At 45.0% G+C, this 6,341-nt stretch overlaps 1 pseudogene; it reads left to right on the forward strand.

The window, feature by feature from the left end:
• The first annotated feature begins 5,724 nt into the window (after window positions 1-5,724).
• Window positions 5,725-5,844, forward strand: LOC149238170 (5S ribosomal RNA; annotated as a pseudogene).
• Window positions 5,845-6,341: the final 497 nt, after the last annotated feature.

Consider the following 6,341-nt stretch of genomic DNA (forward strand, 5'->3'; position numbering starts at 1 on the left):
GATGTGCTCCCTCGGTTCCTTTGTCTAGTGAGGTGCGGCCACAGCCATGGTATCAGAGCCACAAATCCTTCTAATGCAATAGTATGGCTGCCTCCCTCTTGTCCTATCGTACTTAGTTCCTTGGCGCAACCTGCCTTTATGATTTCTATTTTCAGTTTGTTGATTTCTTTTTCCAATATCCTGCTTTTCTTCCTCAGTCGTACTCGATTTTCTTCGAGTTCACGAATTTTCAAGTGCCCTCACCAAATGGCATCCTATAACTGCATATAGTTGACTTCACACAGTGGCATAATTCCTTTGTCCTGGTCCCTATGAATTGTTCCAATTATGTGAGGATGCCTTCCTCCCAAACCTATGGCCCCTGACTCTGCTCGTCATCTTTAGGATTGTCTCGACGCTCAAATTCTTGTACAAGGTCCTAGAGGCCCATCGAACTGCTGGTATGCGCCGGCCCCAATCAGTCCGTCTAGCCTGGTGAACCTTGTTCAGGATCCCACATACCTTCCTGAATGCTTCTAAGTGGAACGTTTGTGGTGCACATCACTTTTCTTGTTGTTGCGTCAGGTTCTGATTTTTTATCCTTAGTCTGGGATGTGCTTGCACAGCACATGTCTGCACCCATCAACACAGGTGGGCACACAAGCTGCTTCATCCTGGCTGTCTGGCTCTAGTTCGCTGCTGGGGGCTTCCAAACAATAAGCACATCTGTCTTCTACATTCGCGCCAGTTTACAATGGTCTTTTGATGTGTACTCCACCATCGTGCGAGGGTTGCGCGCAGCGCCCATTTCATTGCACCGTACCACTACTATTATGGTACTGCGCTTTCAAATTTATCTAAGAATTCATTCACCACTGTCACACCATCATAGGTTGGTAGTTCCCTTGCCTCTATCATCATGCAATGCAATGATCTAATCATCATGTTGTAATTCAGCGTTGTCACTTTGTGCAACCGGCTCTGCCAACGTTCTACTTCTTCATCTCAATCTGAAGTACAAGAGTTGTCACGCTCCCACGAGATTCTCCCATCTGCAGTCGGGTTCACCCGATCCTGGTCTCGCGTCGTTATCTGGTAAATACAATCTAGCTCATTGTCGCTTTCATCGTCGCGCACTGATTCAATGTAACGTGCTACCTTGGCTGGGTCTAGCGGAACTACTACGCATAGGGACTTTTTCTCGAAGATCATCTTCCGCTTCTTTAGGTTGATAACTCCATTCATATCAGTGGCCCAGTCTATTCCTAGAAGCGCGAGATAGGGATTGTTGTCACCGACAATCTCTATTACTTCAAAGTCCATCTGTGTGCTCGCACCTTTGATATCGACTGTTACCCCTTGCAACCTCCCCATGGACAAAATCTTCTGTTGGTTCACCATTCGTAATTAAATAGGGGACCACTGTAATGCAGGCCTACCCAAGTGTTCCCATGTTTGCTTGGGTAACACATTCACGTCCGATCCCAAATCTAGGATGACTTGATCCATTTCATATTCTCCAATCTACGCAATCAACCTCATCTCCATTCCAGTGCGCAATGTATGCTTCCCAAATTTCTGAACTACACGCGATTCCCCTGACCCTATGCACCTAGTGATCAACTCCTATAGTCCCTTAACTGGCTTATTGTCGTGCAACAGTTTCATGCATGTATCCAAAAAGGTAGTAAGCATAGAAGGATCCATCCCTGGCTCTGGTTGATCCTTACTACCTGAAGTAGAGGCCTCTGCGAAGCTCTTCTTAGCTTCCATGAACGTCTCCTTTGTGCGTTCTAGGTCAAACTCAGGTTCCTTTGTAGGAGCCTTGCGAACCCATGTATCTTCCTCGGGCTGCTTCCCCTTATTCGCCACTGTGGTCACAGCGCTTCTGAGCATCATGTTCACATTTGGGTCTTCTTCGCACAATTCAGACCTCATCATTTGGATATTTTGAGTCGGAGGAGGCTGGAGTACCCCTTTCTCGTGCATCTGTGCAATCAATGTAGGAAAATCTATCATTTCATGATCAAACTAAGCGCAGTATGAACAGGATATTCTTGTCGGGTTGGTACAATCGCGGGTGTAGTGCCCTAGTCCTCCGCAATTGTAACAAATTAACTATCTGTGGCCCCTTCCTCGTCCCATTCCCCCTCGTCCTTGACCTCGCCCCTAAAATCCAACGCGCGCCATTCCCGCAGCTGGGTCAAGGCCTCGCGTTTCTATGTGCATTCTATAGGCTGGGGTCCGCTCCATCATTAACTCGTAGCTGTGACAAGTGCACTTGTCGTGGCCTACCAACCTGCAGAAATTACAAAACAATTGCTGGGGTGTTGTTGTATACATCTGTAACAACTGACAATTATCCGTTATGTGCTTTCCTCCTATCTGACAGATCGCGCACCATAACACGGGTGTTGCACTCGGCCTTGCCTATGTCTCTAGTCTCAACTACATTGGCCCCCCTCTTGCCAAGTAGTTCGCGAATACCGGACAATGATCCTTGTCGTGGCCCTGGCCTTTGCATTTTATGCACCATACTTCTTCGTGCGCCTCTGCCCATGGTGCCCTATCCTGCTTCAAAATCTACATCTCCAAGCATAGATTCTATAGTTGCATGTGGATTTGTTGAACTCCTAGCCCCAGATCCTGTATCGGTGTCTCATGCAAGATAATCACCATTTCCAACACTTCGGCCTGGGTAGAAGGTTTCTGTTGTGATAGCACCATTCTCAGGTGTGGTGTTAGAGATGCCACAAACCATGCGCGATGTTGTGCATCTGTGAGCGTCATATTAGCCTCGTAGATTGTACTCTTCAGTCGTTGATCCAGATCCCAGGGGGTCTCGCCTAGAAGTATCATGATCTCCTTAAACCTGATGATTGACTGTGTCTCTGATTTCTGCCGGCTAAATTCTCTGTTCAGCGCATTCTGGATCTCTGCTATTCCTGTATTTGGGTGATCATTAAAGTGCTTGACATACCATGTCAACGCGCGATCCTGTAGCGCGCTCACCAATGTATCCTTCTTAATGTTGTCATTTGTGACCCCTTGCGCTTCCCACACTGCTCTTACCATGAACCAGAACTGGTCCGGATCCTCATTTCCTACTCCTATGAATACGAGTAGCTTGGTCGTGCTTGCCATGCTGAACTGCAGGGTTGGTGGAGGTGGAGTGGGTGGAGATGGAGGCGAAGGAGGTGAAGCGGGTGGTGGCGTGGGTGGGGGTGGTAACTGCAGAATGGGTTGTCTTATCAAACTAACCGCACTTCTCAGAGAGACCCGAGCAAGCTCCTCCTCGCACTCTCGCAAAGGTGAAATTAAGGGACTATTTCCTAATTCCCCGCTACCTTTGTAGATCTTTCCACTCCGCGTCGTTCCAATCATTAATATATTCGCATAACCCTCTTTTCACATAACAACATCTTAATCCAAGTATTCAAAGATTTAATGTACTTACCTTGCGGTCCCTTGAGAATATGTTGTTCTGCTTCACTGTAGCGTACAATCGTGTCTATCGCAAACTCAATGATAAATACACCTATTATCCGGTGAATCCAATGGTCCATAGCTCATGCGATCTTATCTTCTGATGCCTCTAGTCTGCACACTAATTCTGGAGTCCACACTATCGTTGGTTGATTTTACACCTTCCCTGGCTGTCAGCTAGCCTCGTAATCCACTCATACAGTTCAGAAGGAAAGGATGCGAAGAAGATCTCATGGATTTCTGTATACACATAGCGATCCAACCACCTTTTCTCGGATACCTATAGAATTTTGTTTTCCTGTGTCGCGAACTCGTGAATCTTCTTGTCCAACCACTCTTCAATTTCCTTCTTTTTTGGGTTCCAGTGTTCCGACATTAGACATCCCTTAGGCAGATCCCAGTCCCAGCAACGGAACCATTTGTTGGTTTGTTGGGGCCTAACCCAAGTTCAGAAGTGATTTAGCCAAACAAATCCCGAAACTACCGGCCCTTTCGATAACAGTTCGCAGTGCACGGACTGAGGTCTCACCTGAGGTAGTATGGGAGGGTGCTGGAACCAGATTTCCGCACCGTAGGGATGTCTTCATGAAATCTAGGAAGTTGGCGACCCGAACCTGCGCCCTTGCATAGCTCCACACAACCATCTGTCCTTCGCAACTGGTGCAACTGCTCCCATGCAGTTCTGTAAAGAGTGCTAAGAGGTGTTGTCTAGATCCTTTATCCTTATTGTGTTATTATTATAGATGTTAACTTAATTGTGTGGGCCCAATATTCTCATTAATCATTCAACATTCATAACAAATGCATGTAATCATAAACTGTAAAGAGATGCATAAATATAACAGAAGCATAGACACACAATATTTCAGAATCAACTTATCTTTTATTAATTCTCCATCCAAGTACAATCCCAACTCCACCCTGCTCACTCAGCTGCAAGGGTCTACGCACACAGCTGTGAACTCTACTAGGCCTCCGCGCACTCAACTGTGGAGCCTCTACCTATCACTACGACCCAATACCTTCAGATCTATTTCTAACTTCTAATCATGCCTTCACATCTCTCTATTACTTGTCAAAGACTTTTCAAATTGACTTTACACTTAAAGCCTCGCTCTATTTATACAATCCCATGGTCCGCGGAACATGGGTAGGCCGACACACTTTACATTAAATTACATTATTTTAGGGTGGACAACCCTAGACTCTTGCGCTCCACGCCCGCATTTCGCGAGGTCTTTACATTACACTTGACCAAAATTCGGGCTTCAAGCCGCAAAAACCCGCTATGGGGGGATCTGCTGCCCAACACATACTTTGAATTTTTCCCACCAAACTATCTAGACTATACTATCTACATGATATGTGGTGTCGATTTGACCCTTGATCCGCCAGGGTTTAGATTTGATGACCTAGCATTGTCCTCACAGAATAAGGTAACCATCTATTTTTCTCCACCGATTCGGTTGTCATTCCTCTTCCTCCGGTTTGAAGGGTTCTGCACCAGGCTCAATTGAGACGAGGGTTTCACACCACAATCCTCTAGGTACACCTCTCCACCTTCAAGCTTCAATTTCTCCTTTCAACTCTGGTAATTATTCTCTGGCATTGGTTTTTTAAATTTGGTTATAATAGCTTGATCTTCGAATCAAAAAGTCTCCTCTAGGGTTTTTCTATTTCTTTGGATGATCCAGTTGGCTGTAGAAATGCTCAGAATTCAGAAGTGGCGCTGAAAATACTCAAAAATAAAAGTTCTCGGATTTCATCCAAACTAGGACTAGATCATAGTGCTCATCATCCTGATTCCAATGGCACGAACGACACTCAAATCCGAGTTCGTATGCTTAAGATATTCCTAGTCAAAGTTTTGGTCAAACTAGTCCCAGTCATAGTCACTAACCAAGCGACAATTTCGCACTTCATGGTGACGGTTTTTGGTTGTTGGAAAAGAAAAATTTGTTGCCTACTTAATTTTGCTAATGACACTAAAAATCGTCTCATGGTGTTTTTGAATAGTTATTTTTAAAAAGAATATAAAATAAAAATAAAAAAATATTGGGGTGGCAAGCCACTACCCCCGCCACCCCTCCCATCCATTACCCTATTAATATATGGCCAAAGGTCGTTACACAAAACAACACAACCATTTAAAAATAGGGTCAGCAGATTCGAACCCGCCCAACCTAACCGGTCAGCCTGCCAATGGGAGACACTCCAATCTAAAACATTTAAACTCCATAAACAATAAAAAACTGTCACGGGTGCGATCATACCAGCGTTAATGCACTGGATCCCATCAGAACTCCGCAGTTAAGCGCGCTTGGGCTAGAGTAGTACTGGGATGGGTGACCTCCCGGGAAGTCCTAGTGTTTTCTTTTTTTTTTTTTAAATAAAAATAAAAAACCGTCACGTATTAATGGAAACCATAGGGATTCAACCCGAGGTAGACCCTGACCAACCAAGTGTGGGTACCAATAGCCCAATGAGCGTGTGTTGGTAACCATGCCCACTCTACAATATATAAACCAATTACCATTCGACCAAATAGAGGAGAGGCAGAGCGAAATAGTGCACACAAAACCCAGCCTAGGCTGGGGGCACTTTTCGAGACGAGCAATATTCTATGGGAATATTCCATGCAACATTAGTGAGGAATCTAAAAGATTCCCTAGAGGGTGATTTTTCATAGTGACAGAATCGTGCCAAGTTTATACTAAAATGAACCAGAATTCTGCATGGAATGTGATAGTGTGGTTTGTTTCCTCATTTGAGTAGCAGAATTTCAAGGAGTCAACAATGAGGAATCTTTGCAAAATTTTGAAGAATCTAAAAGATTCCCTTAGAGGCTGATTTTTTACAGAGGCAAAATGATGCCG

Source organism: Pinus tabuliformis, chromosome 8 (genome assembly GCF_031772625.1).
Source record: "Pinus tabuliformis cultivar Carrire ecotype Pingquan chromosome 8, CPIR1, whole genome shotgun sequence".
Classification (NCBI taxonomy): domain Eukaryota; kingdom Viridiplantae; phylum Streptophyta; class Pinopsida; order Pinales; family Pinaceae; genus Pinus; species Pinus tabuliformis.